The sequence below is a fragment of the Garra rufa genome, chromosome 1, assembly GCF_049309525.1.
Source record: "Garra rufa chromosome 1, GarRuf1.0, whole genome shotgun sequence".
In the NCBI taxonomy this organism is placed as follows: Eukaryota; Metazoa; Chordata; class Actinopteri; order Cypriniformes; family Cyprinidae; genus Garra; species Garra rufa.
In genome coordinates, this window is record NC_133361.1 from 108142217 (window position 1) to 108160413 (window position 18197).

The 18197-nt window shown below is 40.7% G+C and overlaps 23 non-coding genes and 1 pseudogene across 23 annotated transcripts; all 24 read right to left on the reverse strand.

Annotated features, from left to right (window-relative positions):
• Positions 1-391: 391 nt before the first annotated feature.
• Positions 392-510, reverse strand: LOC141346328 (5S ribosomal RNA; annotated as a pseudogene).
• An 84-nt stretch (positions 511-594) lies between these two features.
• LOC141305162 (5S ribosomal RNA) lies at positions 595-713 on the reverse strand. The gene has a single exon (XR_012344356.1). It is a non-coding gene; the product is annotated as a 5S ribosomal RNA (ribosomal RNA).
• Positions 714-1466: 753 nt separating this feature from the next.
• On the reverse strand, positions 1467-1585 carry LOC141305173 (5S ribosomal RNA). The gene has a single exon (XR_012344357.1). It is a non-coding gene; the product is annotated as a 5S ribosomal RNA (ribosomal RNA).
• A 753-nt stretch (positions 1586-2338) lies between these two features.
• LOC141317824 (5S ribosomal RNA) lies at positions 2339-2457 on the reverse strand. The gene has a single exon (XR_012352178.1). It is a non-coding gene; the product is annotated as a 5S ribosomal RNA (ribosomal RNA).
• A 753-nt stretch (positions 2458-3210) lies between these two features.
• On the reverse strand, positions 3211-3329 carry LOC141305195 (5S ribosomal RNA). The gene has a single exon (XR_012344359.1). It is a non-coding gene; the product is annotated as a 5S ribosomal RNA (ribosomal RNA).
• Positions 3330-4082: 753 nt separating this feature from the next.
• On the reverse strand, positions 4083-4201 carry LOC141305206 (5S ribosomal RNA). Its single transcript, XR_012344360.1, has one exon. It is a non-coding gene; the product is annotated as a 5S ribosomal RNA (ribosomal RNA).
• A 753-nt stretch (positions 4202-4954) lies between these two features.
• Positions 4955-5073, reverse strand: LOC141305218 (5S ribosomal RNA). The gene has a single exon (XR_012344361.1). It is a non-coding gene; the product is annotated as a 5S ribosomal RNA (ribosomal RNA).
• An 84-nt stretch (positions 5074-5157) lies between these two features.
• LOC141305229 (5S ribosomal RNA) lies at positions 5158-5276 on the reverse strand. The gene has a single exon (XR_012344362.1). It is a non-coding gene; the product is annotated as a 5S ribosomal RNA (ribosomal RNA).
• A 753-nt stretch (positions 5277-6029) lies between these two features.
• On the reverse strand, positions 6030-6148 carry LOC141305240 (5S ribosomal RNA). Its single transcript, XR_012344363.1, has one exon. It is a non-coding gene; the product is annotated as a 5S ribosomal RNA (ribosomal RNA).
• A 753-nt stretch (positions 6149-6901) lies between these two features.
• Positions 6902-7020, reverse strand: LOC141305262 (5S ribosomal RNA). Its single transcript, XR_012344365.1, has one exon. It is a non-coding gene; the product is annotated as a 5S ribosomal RNA (ribosomal RNA).
• A 753-nt stretch (positions 7021-7773) lies between these two features.
• Positions 7774-7892, reverse strand: LOC141317825 (5S ribosomal RNA). Its single transcript, XR_012352179.1, has one exon. It is a non-coding gene; the product is annotated as a 5S ribosomal RNA (ribosomal RNA).
• A 753-nt stretch (positions 7893-8645) lies between these two features.
• LOC141305273 (5S ribosomal RNA) lies at positions 8646-8764 on the reverse strand. The gene has a single exon (XR_012344366.1). It is a non-coding gene; the product is annotated as a 5S ribosomal RNA (ribosomal RNA).
• A 753-nt stretch (positions 8765-9517) lies between these two features.
• LOC141305284 (5S ribosomal RNA) lies at positions 9518-9636 on the reverse strand. The gene has a single exon (XR_012344367.1). It is a non-coding gene; the product is annotated as a 5S ribosomal RNA (ribosomal RNA).
• A 753-nt stretch (positions 9637-10389) lies between these two features.
• Positions 10390-10508, reverse strand: LOC141305295 (5S ribosomal RNA). The gene has a single exon (XR_012344368.1). It is a non-coding gene; the product is annotated as a 5S ribosomal RNA (ribosomal RNA).
• An 84-nt stretch (positions 10509-10592) lies between these two features.
• Positions 10593-10711, reverse strand: LOC141305306 (5S ribosomal RNA). Its single transcript, XR_012344369.1, has one exon. It is a non-coding gene; the product is annotated as a 5S ribosomal RNA (ribosomal RNA).
• Positions 10712-11464: 753 nt separating this feature from the next.
• LOC141305317 (5S ribosomal RNA) lies at positions 11465-11583 on the reverse strand. The gene has a single exon (XR_012344370.1). It is a non-coding gene; the product is annotated as a 5S ribosomal RNA (ribosomal RNA).
• Positions 11584-12336: 753 nt separating this feature from the next.
• On the reverse strand, positions 12337-12455 carry LOC141318827 (5S ribosomal RNA). The gene has a single exon (XR_012353120.1). It is a non-coding gene; the product is annotated as a 5S ribosomal RNA (ribosomal RNA).
• Positions 12456-13208: 753 nt separating this feature from the next.
• LOC141305328 (5S ribosomal RNA) lies at positions 13209-13327 on the reverse strand. The gene has a single exon (XR_012344371.1). It is a non-coding gene; the product is annotated as a 5S ribosomal RNA (ribosomal RNA).
• An 84-nt stretch (positions 13328-13411) lies between these two features.
• Positions 13412-13530, reverse strand: LOC141305336 (5S ribosomal RNA). Its single transcript, XR_012344372.1, has one exon. It is a non-coding gene; the product is annotated as a 5S ribosomal RNA (ribosomal RNA).
• A 753-nt stretch (positions 13531-14283) lies between these two features.
• Positions 14284-14402, reverse strand: LOC141305342 (5S ribosomal RNA). Its single transcript, XR_012344373.1, has one exon. It is a non-coding gene; the product is annotated as a 5S ribosomal RNA (ribosomal RNA).
• A 753-nt stretch (positions 14403-15155) lies between these two features.
• LOC141317826 (5S ribosomal RNA) lies at positions 15156-15274 on the reverse strand. The gene has a single exon (XR_012352180.1). It is a non-coding gene; the product is annotated as a 5S ribosomal RNA (ribosomal RNA).
• A 753-nt stretch (positions 15275-16027) lies between these two features.
• On the reverse strand, positions 16028-16146 carry LOC141305349 (5S ribosomal RNA). Its single transcript, XR_012344374.1, has one exon. It is a non-coding gene; the product is annotated as a 5S ribosomal RNA (ribosomal RNA).
• A 753-nt stretch (positions 16147-16899) lies between these two features.
• LOC141305363 (5S ribosomal RNA) lies at positions 16900-17018 on the reverse strand. Its single transcript, XR_012344376.1, has one exon. It is a non-coding gene; the product is annotated as a 5S ribosomal RNA (ribosomal RNA).
• Positions 17019-17771: 753 nt separating this feature from the next.
• On the reverse strand, positions 17772-17890 carry LOC141305366 (5S ribosomal RNA). The gene has a single exon (XR_012344381.1). It is a non-coding gene; the product is annotated as a 5S ribosomal RNA (ribosomal RNA).
• Between the last annotated feature and the right edge of the window lie 307 nt (positions 17891-18197).

Genomic DNA, 18197 nt, shown 5'->3' on the forward strand with positions numbered 1-18197 from the left:
GTGTTGATAAGTCCAATGTGAGTGTCCACCGGTGTATATACAATCCACAGAAAGTGTAATCCAAAGTTTGCAGGTGGTGAATGGAAAGGTGAGCTCTAAAATTAGCAACTCCTCAATCCAACAGTTTGGTGACTGTCCTTTGTTTGTCATGCTGCTCTCTTATACAGTTGTACTTCCTGCTTCCTGTCATGTGTCTAGTCACATGGCAGGCCAACCATCCATTTTTTAAAGACACACACTCACTTAAAATGTTAAGAGTAATAAAATGGCCTAAAAAACATGTAAAACACTTAAAACTCTATAATACATTTAAATGATTGTAATAAATAGAGCGGTAAAACACGTCTTTCTAAAAGCCAGCATATTATATAAATAGTGAAGAAAAGGCAAAAGCTTACAGCACCTGGTATTCCCAGGCGGGCTCCCTTCCAAGTACTAAGCAGGCCCGACGGTGCTTAGCTTCCGAGATCAGACGAGATCGGGCGCTCTCAGCGCTGTATGGCCGTAAGCGAGGGCTGCTCCAAAAAGTGGGCCATTTAAAGATCAGCCTCCGTAAAAGCCAGCATATTATATAAATAGTGAAGAAAAGGCAAAAGCTTACAGCACCTGGTATTCCCAGGCGGTCTCCCATCCAAGTACTAAGCAGGCCCGACGCTGCTTAGCTTCCGAGATCAGACGAGATCGGGCGCTCTCAGCGCGGTATGGCCGTAAGCGAGGGCTGCTCCAAAAAGTGGGCTATTTAAAGATCAGCCTCCGTAAAAGCCAGCATATTATATAAATAGTGAAGAAAAGGCAAAAGCTTATAGCACCTGGTATTCCCAGGCGGTCTCCCATCCAAGTGTAACAATCGGCCTTATCAGCCGAGTTACAAGACTAAAATGGGGTCAGATTTAACTGTGAGAGATGACTAGTGGTTAAAAGAATGAGACATAAAAGAAGATTGGTTTAAATAGATTTGGTTTATTTACAAGGTTCACATAAAAGACTTTAAAACAACACGATAAAACGAGGTAAACGCTGTTAAAAGAATACAGTTCATTTGTCCATACCCTAAAAACAGTCCAAGAATCCCAGTGTGTTGATAAGTCCAATGTGAGTGTCCACCGGTGTATATACAATCCACAGAAAGTGTAATCCAAAGTTTGCAGGTGGTGAATGGAAAGGTGAGCTCTAAAATTAGCAACTCCTCAGTCCAACAGTTTGGTGACTGTCCTTTGTTTGTCATGCTGCTCTCTTATACAGTTGTACTTCCTGCTTCCTGTCATGTGTCTAGTCACATGGCAGGCCAACCATCCATTTTTTAAAGACACACACTCACTTAAAATGTTAAGAGTAATAAAATGGCCTAAAAAACATGTAAAACACTTAAAACTCTATAATACATTTAAATGATTGTAATAAATAGAGCGGTAAAACACGTCTTTCTAAAAGCCAGCATATTATATAAATAGTGAAGAAAAGGCAAAAGCTTACAGCACCTGGTATTCCCAGGCGGTCTCCCATCCAAGTACTAAGCAGGCCCGACGCTGCTTAGCTTCCGAGATCAGACGAGATCGGGCGCTCTCAGCGCGGTATGGCCGTAAGCGAGGGCTGCTCCAAAAAGTGGGCCATTTAAAGATCAGCCTCCGTAAAAGCCAGCATATTATATAAATAGTGAAGAAAAGGCAAAAGCTTACAGCACCTGGTATTGCCAGGCGGTCTCCCATCCAAGTGTAACAATCGGCCTTATCAGCCGAGTTACAAGACTAAAATGGGGTCAGATTTAACTGTGAGAGATGACTAGTGGTTAAAAGAATGAGACATAAAAGAAGATTGGTTTAAATAGATTTGGTTTATTTACAAGGTTCACATAAAAGACTTTAAAACAACACGATAAAACGAGGTAAACGCTGTTAAAAGAATACAGTTCATTTGTCCATACCCTAAAAACAGTCCAAGAATCCCAGTGTGTTGATAAGTCCAATGTGAGTGTCCACCGGTGTATATACAATCCACAGAAAGTGTAATCCAAAGTTTGCAGGTGGTGAATGGAAAGGTGAGCTCTAAAATGAGCAACTCCTCAATCCAACAGTTTGGTGACTGTCCTTTGTTTGTCATGCTGCTCTCTTATACAGTTGTACTTCCTGCTTCCTGTCATGTGTCTAGTCACATGGCAGGCCAACCATCCATTTTTTAAAGACACACACTCACTTAAAATGTTAAGAGTAATAAAATGGCCTAAAAAACATGTAAAACACTTAAAACTCTATAATACATTTAAATGATTGTAATAAATAGAGGGGTAAAACACGTCTTTCTAAAAGCCAGCATATTATATAAATAGTGAAGAAAAGGCAAAAGCTTACAGCACCTGGTATTCCCAGGCGGTCTCCCATCCAAGTACTAAGCAGGCCCGACGCTGCTTAGCTTCCGAGATCAGACGAGATCGGGCGCTCTCAGCGCGGTACGGCCGTAAGCGAGGGCTGCTCCAAAAAGTGGGCTATTTAAAGATCAGCCTCCGTAAAAGCCAGCATATTATATAAATAGTGAAGAAAAGGCAAAAGCTTACAGCACCTGGTATTGCCAGGCGGTCTCCCATCCAAGTGTAACAATCGGCCTTATCAGCCGTGTTACAAGACTAAAATGGGGTCAGATTTAACTGTGAGAGATGACTAGTGGTTAAAAGAATGAGACATAAAAGAAGATTGGTTTAAATAGATTTGGTTTATTTACAAGGTTCACATAAAAGACTTTAAAACAACACGATAAAACGAGGTAAACGATGTTAAAAGAATACAGTTCATTTGTCCATACCCTAAAAACAGTCCAAGAATCCCAGTGTGTTGATAAGTCCAATGTGAGTGTCCACCGGTGTATATACAATCCACAGAAAGTGTAATCCAAAGTTTGCAGGTGGTGAATGGAAAGGTGAGCTCTAAAATTAGCAACTCCTCAATCCAACAGTTTGGTGACTGTCCTTTGTTTGTCATGCTGCTCTCTTATACAGTTGTACTTCCTGCTTCCTGTCATGTGTCTAGTCACATGGCAGGCCAACCATCCATTTTTTAAAGACACACACTCACTTAAAATGTTAAGAGTAATAAAATGGCCTAAAAAACATGTAAAACACTTAAAACTCTATAATACATTTAAATGATTGTAATAAATAGAGCGGTAAAACACGTCTTTCTAAAAGCCAGCATATTATATAAATAGTGAAGAAAAGGCAAAAGCTTACAGCACCTGGTATTCCCAGGCGGTCTCCCATCCAAGTACTAAGCAGGCCCGACGCTGCTTAGCTTCCGAGATCAGACGAGATCGGGCGCTCTCAGCGCGGTATGGCCGTAAGCGAGGGCTGCTCCAAAAAGTGGGCCATTTAAAGATCAGCCTCCGTAAAAGCCAGCATATTATATAAATAGTGAAGAAAAGGCAAAAGCTTACAGCACCTGGTATTGCCAGGCGGTCTCCCATCCAAGTGTAACAATCGGCCTTATCAGCCGAGTTACAAGACTAAAATGGGGTCAGATTTAACTGTGAGAGATGACTAGTGGTTAAAAGAATGAGACATAAAAGAAGATTGGTTTAAATAGATTTGGTTTATTTACAAGGTTCACATAAAAGACTTTAAAACAACACGATAAAACGAGGTAAACGCTGTTAAAAGAATACAGTTCATTTGTCCATACCCTAAAAACAGTCCAAGAATCCCAGTGTGTTGATAAGTCCAATGTGAGTGTCCACCGGTGTATATACAATCCACAGAAAGTGTAATCCAAAGTTTGCAGGTGGTGAATGGAAAGGTGAGCTCTAAAATTAGCAACTCCTCAATCCAACAGTTTGGTGACTGTCCTTTGTTTGTCATGCTGCTCTCTTATACAGTTGTACTTCCTGCTTCCTGTCATGTGTCTAGTCACATGGCAGGCCAACCATCCATTTTTTAAAGACACACACTCACTTAAAATGTTAAGAGTAATAAAATGGCCTAAAAAACATGTAAAACACTTAAAACTCTATAATACATTTAAATGATTGTAATAAATAGAGCGGTAAAACACGTCTTTCTAAAAGCCAGCATATTATATAAATAGTGAAGAAAAGGCAAAAGCTTACAGCACCTGGTATTCCCAGGCGGTCTCCCATCCAAGTACTAAGCAGGCCCGACGCTGCTTAGCTTCCGAGATCAGACGAGATCGGGCGCTCTCAGCGCGGTATGGCCGTAAGCGAGGGCTGCTCCAAAAAGTGGGCTATTTAAAGATCAGCCTTCGTAAAAGCCAGCATATTATATAAATAGTGAAGAAAAGGCAAAAGCTTACAGCACCTGGTATTCCCAGGCGGTCTCCCATCCAAGTGTAACAATCGGCCTTATCAGCCGAGTTACAAGACTAAAATGGGGTCAGATTTAACTGTGAGAGATGACTAGTGGTTAAAAGAATGAGACATAAAAGAAGATTGGTTTAAATAGATTTAGTTTATTTACAAGGTTCACATAAAAGACTTTAAAACAACACGATAAAACGAGGTAAACGCTGTTAAAAGAATACAGTTCATTTGTCCATACCCTAAAAACAGTCCAAGAATCCCAGTGTGTTGATAAGTCCAATGTGAGTGTCCACCGGTGTATATACAATCCACAGAAAATGTAATCCAAAGTTTGCAGGTGGTGAATGGAAAGGTGAGCTCTAAAATTAGCAACTCCTCAATCCAACAGTTTGGTGACTGTCCTTTGTTTGTCATGCTGCTCTCTTATACAGTTGTACTTCCTGCTTCCTGTCATGTGTCTAGTCACATGGCAGGCCAACCATCCATTTTTTAAAGACACACACTCACTTAAAATGTTAAGAGTAATAAAATGGCCTAAAAAACATGTAAAACACTTAAAACTCTATAATACATTTAAATGATTGTAATAAATAGAGCGGTAAAACACGTCTTTCTAAAAGCCAGCATATTATATAAATAGTGAAGAAAAGGCAAAAGCTTACAGCACCTGGTATTCCCAGGCGGTCTCCCATCCAAGTACTAAGCAGGCCCGACGCTGCTTAGCTTCCGAGATCAGACGAGATCGGGCGCTCTCAGCGCGGTATGGCCGTAAGCGAGGGCTGCTCCAAAAAGTGGGCCATTTAAAGATCAGCCTCCGTAAAAGCCAGCATATTATATAAATAGTGAAGAAAAGGCAAAAGCTTACAGCACCTGGTATTCCCAGGCGGTCTCCCATCCAAGTACTAAGCAGGCCCGACGCTGCTTAGCTTCCGAGATCAGACGAGATCGGGCGCTCTCAGCGCGGTATGGCCGTAAGCGAGGGCTGCTCCAAAAAGTGGGCTATTTAAAGATCAGCCTCCGTAAAAGCCAGCATATTATATAAATAGTGAAGAAAAGGCAAAAGCTTATAGCACCTGGTATTCCCAGGCGGTCTCCCATCCAAGTGTAACAATCGGCCTTATCAGCCGAGTTACAAGACTAAAATGGGGTCAGATTTAACTGTGAGAGATGACTAGTGGTTAAAAGAATGAGACATAAAAGAAGATTGGTTTAAATAGATTTGGTTTATTTACAAGGTTCACATAAAAGACTTTAAAACAACACGATAAAACGAGGTAAACGCTGTTAAAAGAATACAGTTCATTTGTCCATACCCTAAAAACAGTCCAAGAATCCCAGTGTGTTGATAAGTCCAATGTGAGTGTCCACCGGTGTATATACAATCCACAGAAAGTGTAATCCAAAGTTTGCAGGTGGTGAATGGAAAGGTGAGCTCTAAAATTAGCAACTCCTCAGTCCAACAGTTTGGTGACTGTCCTTTGTTTGTCATGCTGCTCTCTTATACAGTTGTACTTCCTGCTTCCTGTCATGTGTCTAGTCACATGGCAGGCCAACCATCCATTTTTTAAAGACACACACTCACTTAAAATGTTAAGAGTAATAAAATGGCCTAAAAAACATGTAAAACACTTAAAACTCTATAATACATTTAAATGATTGTAATAAATAGAGCGGTAAAACACGTCTTTCTAAAAGCCAGCATATTATATAAATAGTGAAGAAAAGGCAAAAGCTTACAGCACCTGGTATTCCCAGGCGGTCTCCCATCCAAGTACTAAGCAGGCCCGACGCTGCTTAGCTTCCGAGATCAGACGAGATCGGGCGCTCTCAGCGCGGTATGGCCGTAAGCGAGGGCTGCTCCAAAAAGTGGGCCATTTAAAGATCAGCCTCCGTAAAAGCCAGCATATTATATAAATAGTGAAGAAAAGGCAAAAGCTTACAGCACCTGGTATTGCCAGGCGGTCTCCCATCCAAGTGTAACAATCGGCCTTATCAGCCGAGTTACAAGACTAAAATGGGGTCAGATTTAACTGTGAGAGATGACTAGTGGTTAAAAGAATGAGACATAAAAGAAGATTGGTTTAAATAGATTTGGTTTATTTACAAGGTTCACATAAAAGACTTTAAAACAACACGATAAAACGAGGTAAACGCTGTTAAAAGAATACAGTTCATTTGTCCATACCCTAAAAACAGTCCAAGAATCCCAGTGTGTTGATAAGTCCAATGTGAGTGTCCACCGGTGTATATACAATCCACAGAAAGTGTAATCCAAAGTTTGCAGGTGGTGAATGGAAAGGTGAGCTCTAAAATTAGCAACTCCTCAATCCAACAGTTTGGTGACTGTCCTTTGTTTGTCATGCTGCTCTCTTATACAGTTGTACTTCCTGCTTCCTGTCATGTGTCTAGTCACATGGCAGGCCAACCATCCATTTTTTAAAGACACACACTCACTTAAAATGTTAAGAGTAATAAAATGGCCTAAAAAACATGTAAAACACTTAAAACTCTATAATACATTTAAATGATTGTAATAAATAGAGCGGTAAAACACGTCTTTCTAAAAGCCAGCATATTATATAAATAGTGAAGAAAAGGCAAAAGCTTACAGCACCTGGTATTCCCAGGCGGTCTCCCATCCAAGTACTAAGCAGGCCCGACGCTGCTTAGCTTCCGAGATCAGACGAGATCGGGCGCTCTCAGCGCGGTATGGCCGTAAGCGAGGGCTGCTCCAAAAAGTGGGCCATTTAAAGATCAGCCTCCGTAAAAGCCAGCATATTATATAAATAGTGAAGAAAAGGCAAAAGCTTACAGCACCTGGTATTGCCAGGCGGTCTCCCATCCAAGTGTAACAATCGGCCTTATCAGCCGAGTTACAAGACTAAAATGGGGTCAGATTTAACTGTGAGAGATGACTAGTGGTTAAAAGAATGAGACATAAAAGAAGATTGGTTTAAATAGATTTGGTTTATTTACAAGGTTCACATAAAAGACTTTAAAACAACACGATAAAACGAGGTAAACGCTGTTAAAAGAATACAGTTCATTTGTCCATACCCTAAAAACAGTCCAAGAATCCCAGTGTGTTGATAAGTCCAATGTGAGTGTCCACCGGTGTATATACAATCCACAGAAAGTGTAATCCAAAGTTTGCAGGTGGTGAATGGAAAGGTGAGCTCTAAAATGAGCAACTCCTCAATCCAACAGTTTGGTGACTGTCCTTTGTTTGTCATGCTGCTCTCTTATACAGTTGTACTTCCTGCTTCCTGTCATGTGTCTAGTCACATGGCAGGCCAACCATCCATTTTTTAAAGACACACACTCACTTAAAATGTTAAGAGTAATAAAATGGCCTAAAAAACATGTAAAACACTTAAAACTCTATAATACATTTAAATGATTGTAATAAATAGAGGGGTAAAACACGTCTTTCTAAAAGCCAGCATATTATATAAATAGTGAAGAAAAGGCAAAAGCTTACAGCACCTGGTATTCCCAGGCGGTCTCCCATCCAAGTACTAAGCAGGCCCGACGCTGCTTAGCTTCCGAGATCAGACGAGATCGGGCGCTCTCAGCGCGGTACGGCCGTAAGCGAGGGCTGCTCCAAAAAGTGGGCTATTTAAAGATCAGCCTCCGTAAAAGCCAGCATATTATATAAATAGTGAAGAAAAGGCAAAAGCTTACAGCACCTGGTATTGCCAGGCGGTCTCCCATCCAAGTGTAACAATCGGCCTTATCAGCCGTGTTACAAGACTAAAATGGGGTCAGATTTAACTGTGAGAGATGACTAGTGGTTAAAAGAATGAGACATAAAAGAAGATTGGTTTAAATAGATTTGGTTTATTTACAAGGTTCACATAAAAGACTTTAAAACAACACGATAAAACGAGGTAAACGATGTTAAAAGAATACAGTTCATTTGTCCATACCCTAAAAACAGTCCAAGAATCCCAGTGTGTTGATAAGTCCAATGTGAGTGTCCACCGGTGTATATACAATCCACAGAAAGTGTAATCCAAAGTTTGCAGGTGGTGAATGGAAAGGTGAGCTCTAAAATTAGCAACTCCTCAATCCAACAGTTTGGTGACTGTCCTTTGTTTGTCATGCTGCTCTCTTATACAGTTGTACTTCCTGCTTCCTGTCATGTGTCTAGTCACATGGCAGGCCAACCATCCATTTTTTAAAGACACACACTCACTTAAAATGTTAAGAGTAATAAAATGGCCTAAAAAACATGTAAAACACTTAAAACTCTATAATACATTTAAATGATTGTAATAAATAGAGCGGTAAAACACGTCTTTCTAAAAGCCAGCATATTATATAAATAGTGAAGAAAAGGCAAAAGCTTACAGCACCTGGTATTCCCAGGCGGTCTCCCATCCAAGTACTAAGCAGGCCCGACGCTGCTTAGCTTCCGAGATCAGACGAGATCGGGCGCTCTCAGCGCGGTATGGCCGTAAGCGAGGGCTGCTCCAAAAAGTGGGCCATTTAAAGATCAGCCTCCGTAAAAGCCAGCATATTATATAAATAGTGAAGAAAAGGCAAAAGCTTACAGCACCTGGTATTGCCAGGCGGTCTCCCATCCAAGTGTAACAATCGGCCTTATCAGCCGAGTTACAAGACTAAAATGGGGTCAGATTTAACTGTGAGAGATGACTAGTGGTTAAAAGAATGAGACATAAAAGAAGATTGGTTTAAATAGATTTGGTTTATTTACAAGGTTCACATAAAAGACTTTAAAACAACACGATAAAACGAGGTAAACGCTGTTAAAAGAATACAGTTCATTTGTCCATACCCTAAAAACAGTCCAAGAATCCCAGTGTGTTGATAAGTCCAATGTGAGTGTCCACCGGTGTATATACAATCCACAGAAAGTGTAATCCAAAGTTTGCAGGTGGTGAATGGAAAGGTGAGCTCTAAAATTAGCAACTCCTCAATCCAACAGTTTGGTGACTGTCCTTTGTTTGTCATGCTGCTCTCTTATACAGTTGTACTTCCTGCTTCCTGTCATGTGTCTAGTCACATGGCAGGCCAACCATCCATTTTTTAAAGACACACACTCACTTAAAATGTTAAGAGTAATAAAATGGCCTAAAAAACATGTAAAACACTTAAAACTCTATAATACATTTAAATGATTGTAATAAATAGAGCGGTAAAACACGTCTTTCTAAAAGCCAGCATATTATATAAATAGTGAAGAAAAGGCAAAAGCTTACAGCACCTGGTATTCCCAGGCGGTCTCCCATCCAAGTACTAAGCAGGCCCGACGCTGCTTAGCTTCCGAGATCAGACGAGATCGGGCGCTCTCAGCGCGGTATGGCCGTAAGCGAGGGCTGCTCCAAAAAGTGGGCTATTTAAAGATCAGCCTTCGTAAAAGCCAGCATATTATATAAATAGTGAAGAAAAGGCAAAAGCTTACAGCACCTGGTATTCCCAGGCGGTCTCCCATCCAAGTGTAACAATCGGCCTTATCAGCCGAGTTACAAGACTAAAATGGGGTCAGATTTAACTGTGAGAGATGACTAGTGGTTAAAAGAATGAGACATAAAAGAAGATTGGTTTAAATAGATTTAGTTTATTTACAAGGTTCACATAAAAGACTTTAAAACAACACGATAAAACGAGGTAAACGCTGTTAAAAGAATACAGTTCATTTGTCCATACCCTAAAAACAGTCCAAGAATCCCAGTGTGTTGATAAGTCCAATGTGAGTGTCCACCGGTGTATATACAATCCACAGAAAATGTAATCCAAAGTTTGCAGGTGGTGAATGGAAAGGTGAGCTCTAAAATTAGCAACTCCTCAATCCAACAGTTTGGTGACTGTCCTTTGTTTGTCATGCTGCTCTCTTATACAGTTGTACTTCCTGCTTCCTGTCATGTGTCTAGTCACATGGCAGGCCAACCATCCATTTTTTAAAGACACACACTCACTTAAAATGTTAAGAGTAATAAAATGGCCTAAAAAACATGTAAAACACTTAAAACTCTATAATACATTTAAATGATTGTAATAAATAGAGCGGTAAAACACGTCTTTCTAAAAGCCAGCATATTATATAAATAGTGAAGAAAAGGCAAAAGCTTACAGCACCTGGTATTCCCAGGCGGTCTCCCATCCAAGTACTAAGCAGGCCCGACGCTGCTTAGCTTCCGAGATCAGACGAGATCGGGCGCTCTCAGCGCGGTATGGCCGTAAGCGAGGGCTGCTCCAAAAAGTGGGCCATTTAAAGATCAGCCTCCGTAAAAGCCAGCATATTATATAAATAGTGAAGAAAAGGCAAAAGCTTACAGCACCTGGTATTCCCAGGCGGTCTCCCATCCAAGTACTAAGCAGGCCCGACGCTGCTTAGCTTCCGAGATCAGACGAGATCGGGCGCTCTCAGCGCGGTATGGCCGTAAGCGAGGGCTGCTCCAAAAAGTGGGCTATTTAAAGATCAGCCTCCGTAAAAGCCAGCATATTATATAAATAGTGAAGAAAAGGCAAAAGCTTATAGCACCTGGTATTCCCAGGCGGTCTCCCATCCAAGTGTAACAATCGGCCTTATCAGCCGAGTTACAAGACTAAAATGGGGTCAGATTTAACTGTGAGAGATGACTAGTGGTTAAAAGAATGAGACATAAAAGAAGATTGGTTTAAATAGATTTGGTTTATTTACAAGGTTCACATAAAAGACTTTAAAACAACACGATAAAACGAGGTAAACGCTGTTAAAAGAATACAGTTCATTTGTCCATACCCTAAAAACAGTCCAAGAATCCCAGTGTGTTGATAAGTCCAATGTGAGTGTCCACCGGTGTATATACAATCCACAGAAAGTGTAATCCAAAGTTTGCAGGTGGTGAATGGAAAGGTGAGCTCTAAAATTAGCAACTCCTCAGTCCAACAGTTTGGTGACTGTCCTTTGTTTGTCATGCTGCTCTCTTATACAGTTGTACTTCCTGCTTCCTGTCATGTGTCTAGTCACATGGCAGGCCAACCATCCATTTTTTAAAGACACACACTCACTTAAAATGTTAAGAGTAATAAAATGGCCTAAAAAACATGTAAAACACTTAAAACTCTATAATACATTTAAATGATTGTAATAAATAGAGCGGTAAAACACGTCTTTCTAAAAGCCAGCATATTATATAAATAGTGAAGAAAAGGCAAAAGCTTACAGCACCTGGTATTCCCAGGCGGTCTCCCATCCAAGTACTAAGCAGGCCCGACGCTGCTTAGCTTCCGAGATCAGACGAGATCGGGCGCTCTCAGCGCGGTATGGCCGTAAGCGAGGGCTGCTCCAAAAAGTGGGCCATTTAAAGATCAGCCTCCGTAAAAGCCAGCATATTATATAAATAGTGAAGAAAAGGCAAAAGCTTACAGCACCTGGTATTGCCAGGCGGTCTCCCATCCAAGTGTAACAATCGGCCTTATCAGCCGAGTTACAAGACTAAAATGGGGTCAGATTTAACTGTGAGAGATGACTAGTGGTTAAAAGAATGAGACATAAAAGAAGATTGGTTTAAATAGATTTGGTTTATTTACAAGGTTCACATAAAAGACTTTAAAACAACACGATAAAACGAGGTAAACGCTGTTAAAAGAATACAGTTCATTTGTCCATACCCTAAAAACAGTCCAAGAATCCCAGTGTGTTGATAAGTCCAATGTGAGTGTCCACCGGTGTATATACAATCCACAGAAAGTGTAATCCAAAGTTTGCAGGTGGTGAATGGAAAGGTGAGCTCTAAAATTAGCAACTCCTCAATCCAACAGTTTGGTGACTGTCCTTTGTTTGTCATGCTGCTCTCTTATACAGTTGTACTTCCTGCTTCCTGTCATGTGTCTAGTCACATGGCAGGCCAACCATCCATTTTTTAAAGACACACACTCACTTAAAATGTTAAGAGTAATAAAATGGCCTAAAAAACATGTAAAACACTTAAAACTCTATAATACATTTAAATGATTGTAATAAATAGAGCGGTAAAACACGTCTTTCTAAAAGCCAGCATATTATATAAATAGTGAAGAAAAGGCAAAAGCTTACAGCACCTGGTATTCCCAGGCGGTCTCCCATCCAAGTACTAAGCAGGCCCGACGCTGCTTAGCTTCCGAGATCAGACGAGATCGGGCGCTCTCAGCGCTGTATGGCCGTAAGCGAGGGCTGCTCCAAAAAGTGGGCTATTTAAAGATCAGCCTTCGTAAAAGCCAGCATATTATATAAATAGTGAAGAAAAGGCAAAAGCTTACAGCACCTGGTATTCCCAGGCGGTCTCCCATCCAAGTGTAACAATCGGCCTTATCAGCCGAGTTACAAGACTAAAATGGGGTCAGATTTAACTGTGAGAGATGACTAGTGGTTAAAAGAATGAGACATAAAAGAAGATTGGTTTAAATAGATTTAGTTTATTTACAAGGTTCACATAAAAGACTTTAAAACAACACGATAAAACGAGGTAAACGCTGTTAAAAGAATACAGTTCATTTGTCCATACCCTAAAAACAGTCCAAGAATCCCAGTGTGTTGATAAGTCCAATGTGAGTGTCCACCGGTGTATATACAATCCACAGAAAATGTAATCCAAAGTTTGCAGGTGGTGAATGGAAAGGTGAGCTCTAAAATTAGCAACTCCTCAATCCAACAGTTTGGTGACTGTCCTTTGTTTGTCATGCTGCTCTCTTATACAGTTGTACTTCCTGCTTCCTGTCATGTGTCTAGTCACATGGCAGGCCAACCATCCATTTTTTAAAGACACACACTCACTTAAAATGTTAAGAGTAATAAAATGGCCTAAAAAACATGTAAAACACTTAAAACTCTATAATACATTTAAATGATTGTAATAAATAGAGCGGTAAAACACGTCTTTCTAAAAGCCAGCATATTATATAAATAGTGAAGAAAAGGCAAAAGCTTACAGCACCTGGTATTCCCAGGCGGTCTCCCATCCAAGTACTAAGCAGGCCCGACGCTGCTTAGCTTCCGAGATCAGACGAGATCGGGCGCTCTCAGCGCGGTATGGCCGTAAGCGAGGGCTGCTCCAAAAAGTGGGCCATTTAAAGATCAGCCTCCGTAAAAGCCAGCATATTATATAAATAGTGAAGAAAAGGCAAAAGCTTACAGCACCTGGTATTCCCAGGCGGTCTCCCATCCAAGTACTAAGCAGGCCCGACGCTGCTTAGCTTCCGAGATCAGACGAGATCGGGCGCTCTCAGCGCGGTATGGCCGTAAGCGAGGGCTGCTCCAAAAAGTGGGCTATTTAAAGATCAGCCTCCGTAAAAGCCAGCATATTATATAAATAGTGAAGAAAAGGCAAAAGCTTATAGCACCTGGTATTCCCAGGCGGTCTCCCATCCAAGTGTAACAATCGGCCTTATCAGCCGAGTTACAAGACTAAAATGGGGTCAGATTTAACTGTGAGAGATGACTAGTGGTTAAAAGAATGAGACATAAAAGAAGATTGGTTTAAATAGATTTGGTTTATTTACAAGGTTCACATAAAAGACTTTAAAACAACACGATAAAACGAGGTAAACGCTGTTAAAAGAATACAGTTCATTTGTCCATACCCTAAAAACAGTCCAAGAATCCCAGTGTGTTGATAAGTCCAATGTGAGTGTCCACCGGTGTATATACAATCCACAGAAAGTGTAATCCAAAGTTTGCAGGTGGTGAATGGAAAGGTGAGCTCTAAAATTAGCAACTCCTCAGTCCAACAGTTTGGTGACTGTCCTTTGTTTGTCATGCTGCTCTCTTATACAGTTGTACTTCCTGCTTCCTGTCATGTGTCTAGTCACATGGCAGGCCAACCATCCATTTTTTAAAGACACACACTCACTTAAAATGTTAAGAGTAATAAAATGGCCTAAAAAACATGTAAAACACTTAAAACTCTATAATACATTTAAATGATTGTAATAAATAGAGCGGTAAAACACGTCTTTCTAAAAGCCAGCATATTATATAAATAGTGAAGAAAAGGCAAAAGCTTACAGCACCTGGTATTCCCAGGCGGTCTCCCATCCAAGTACTAAGCAGGCCCGACGCTGCTTAGCTTCCGAGATCAGACGAGATCGGGCGCTCTCAGCGCGGTATGGCCGTAAGCGAGGGCTGCTCCAAAAAGTGGGCCATTTAAAGATCAGCCTCCGTAAAAGCCAGCATATTATATAAATAGTGAAGAAAAGGCAAAAGCTTACAGCACCTGGTATTGCCAGGCGGTCTCCCATCCAAGTGTAACAATCGGCCTTATCAGCCGAGTTACAAGACTAAAATGGGGTCAGATTTAACTGTGAGAGATGACTAGTGGTTAAAAGAATGAGACATAAAAGAAGATTGGTTTAAATAGATTTGGTTTATTTACAAGGTTCACATAAAAGACTTTAAAACAACACGATAAAACGAGGTAAACGCTGTTAAAAGAATACAGTTCATTTGTCCATACCCTAAAAACAGTCCAAGAATCCCAGTGTGTTGATAAGTCCAATGTGAGTGTCCACCGGTGTATATACAATCCACAGAAAGTGTAATCCAAAGTTTGCAGGTGGTGAATGGAAAGGTGAGCTCTAAAATGAGCAACTCCTCAATCCAACAGTTTGGTGACTGTCCTTTGTTTGTCATGCTGCTCTCTTATACAGTTGTACTTCCTGCTTCCTGTCATGTGTCTAGTCACATGGCAGGCCAACCATCCATTTTTTAAAGACACACACTCACTTAAAATGTTAAGAGTAATAAAATGGCCTAAAAAACATGTAAAACACTTAAAACTCTATAATACATTTAAATGATTGTAATAAATAGAGGGGTAAAACACGTCTTTCTAAAAGCCAGCATATTATATAAATAGTGAAGAAAAGGCAAAAGCTTACAGCACCTGGTATTCCCAGGCGGTCTCCCATCCAAGTACTAAGCAGGCCCGACGCTGCTTAGCTTCCGAGATCAGACGAGATCGGGCGCTCTCAGCGCGGTACGGCCGTAAGCGAGGGCTGCTCCAAAAAGTGGGCTATTTAAAGATCAGCCTCCGTAAAAGCCAGCATATTATATAAATAGTGAAGAAAAGGCAAAAGCTTACAGCACCTGGTATTGCCAGGCGGTCTCCCATCCAAGTGTAACAATCGGCCTTATCAGCCGTGTTACAAGACTAAAATGGGGTCAGATTTAACTGTGAGAGATGACTAGTGGTTAAAAGAATGAGACATAAAAGAAGATTGGTTTAAATAGATTTGGTTTATTTACAAGGTTCACATAAAAGACTTTAAAACAACACGATAAAACGAGGTAAACGATGTTAAAAGAATACAGTTCATTTGTCCATACCCTAAAAACAGTCCAAGAATCCCAGTGTGTTGATAAGTCCAATGTGAGTGTCCACCGGTGTATATACAATCCACAGAAAGTGTAATCCAAAGTTTGCAGGTGGTGAATGGAAAGGTGAGCTCTAAAATTAGCAACTCCTCAATCCAACAGTTTGATGACTGTCCTTTGTTTGTCATGCTGCTCTCTTATACAGTTGTACTTCCTGCTTCCTGTCATGTGTCTAGTCACATGGCAGGCCAACCATCCATTTTTTAAAGACACACACTCACTTAAAATGTTAAGAGTAATAAAATGGCCTAAAAAACATGTAAAACACTTAAAACTCTATAATACATTTAAATGATTGTAATAAATAGAGCGGTAAAACACGTCTTTCTAAAAGCCAGCATATTATATAAATAGTGAAGAAAAGGCAAAAGCTTACAGCACCTGGTATTCCCAGGCGGTCTCCCATCCAAGTACTAAGCAGGCCCGACGCTGCTTAGCTTCCGAGATCAGACGAGATCGGGCGCTCTCAGCGCGGTATGGCCGTAAGCGAGGGCTGCTCCAAAAAGTGGGCCATTTAAAGATCAGCCTCCGTAAAAGCCAGCATATTATATAAATAGTGAAGAAAAGGCAAAAGCTTACAGCACCTGGTATTGCCAGGCGGTCTCCCATCCAAGTGTAACAATCGGCCTTATCAGCCGAGTTACAAGACTAAAATGGGGTCAGATTTAACAGTGAGAGATGACTAGTGGTTAAAAGAATGAGACATAAAAGAAGATTGGTTTAAATAGATTTGGTTTATTTACAAGGTTCACATAAAAGACTTTAAAACAACACGATAAAACGAGGTAAACGCTGTTAAAAGAATACAGTTCATTTGTCCATACCCTAAAAACAGTCCAAGAATCCCAGTGTGTTGATAAGTCCAATGTGAGTGTCCACCGGTGTATATACAATCCACAGAAAGTGTAATCCAAAGTTTGCAGGTGGTGAATGGAAAGGTGAGCTCTAAAATTAGCAACTCCTCAATCCAACAGTTTGGTGACTGTCCTTTGTTTGTCATGCTGCTCTCTTATACAGTTGTACTTCCTGCTTCCTGTCATGTGTCTAGTCACATGGCAGGCCAACCATCCATTTTTTAAAGACACACACTCACTTAAAATGTTAAGAGTAATAAAATGGCCTAAAAAACATGTAAAACACTTAAAACTCTATAATACATTTAAATGATTGTAATAAATAGAGCGGTAAAACACGTCTTTCTAAAAGCCAGCATATTATATAAATAGTGAAGAAAAGGCAAAAGCTTACAGCACCTGGTATTCCCAGGCGGTCTCCCATCCAAGTACTAAGCAGGCCCGACGCTGCTTAGCTTCCGAGATCAGACGAGATCGGGCGCTCTCAGCGCGGTATGGCCGTAAGCGAGGGCTGCTCCAAAAAGTGGGCTATTTAAAGATCAGCCTCCGTAAAAGCCAGCATATTATATAAATAGTGAAGAAAAGGCAAAAGCTTATAGCACCTGGTATTCCCAGGCGGTCTCCCATCCAAGTGTAACAATCGGCCTTATCAGCCGAGTTACAAGACTAAAATGGGGTCAGATTTAACTGTGAGAGATGACTAGTGGTTAAAAGAATGAGACATAAAAGAAGATTGGTTTAAATAGATTTGGTTTATTTACAAGGTTCACATAAAAGACTTTAAAACAACACGATAAAACGAGGTAAACGCTGTTAAAAGAATACAGTTCATTTGTCCATACCCTAAAAACAGTCCAAGAATCCCAGTGTGTTGATAAGTCCAATGTGAGTGTCCACCGGTGTATATACAATCCACAGAAAGTGTAATCCAAAGTTTGCAGGTGGTGAATGGAAAGGTGAGCTCTAAAATTAGCAACTCCTCAGTCCAACAGTTTGGTGACTGTCCTTTGTTTGTCATGCTGCTCTCTTATACAGTTGTACTTCCTGCTTCCTGTCATGTGTCTAGTCACATGGCAGGCCAACCATCCATTTTTTAAAGACACACACTCACTTAAAATGTTAAGAGTAATAAAATGGCCTAAAAAACATGTAAAACACTTAAAACTCTATAATACATTTAAATGATTGTAATAAATAGAGCGGTAAAACACGTCTTTCTAAAAGCCAGCATATTATATAAATAGTGAAGAAAAGGCAAAAGCTTACAGCACCTGGTATTCCCAGGCGGTCTCCCATCCAAGTACTAAGCAGGCCCGACGCTGCTTAGCTTCCGAGATCAGACGAGATCGGGCGCTCTCAGCGCGGTATGGCCGTAAGCGAGGGCTGCTCCAAAAAGTGGGCCATTTAAAGATCAGCCTCCGTAAAAGCCAGCATATTATATAAATAGTGAAGAAAAGGCAAAAGCTTACAGCACCTGGTATTGCCAGGCGGTCTCCCATCCAAGTGTAACAATCGGCCTTATCAGCCGAGTTACAAGACTAAAATGGGGTCAGATTTAACAGTGAGAGATGACTAGTGGTTAAAAGAATGAGACATAAAAGAAGATTGGTTTAAATAGATTTGGTTTATTTACAAGGTTCACATAAAAGACTTTAAAACAACACGATAAAACGAGGTAAACGCTG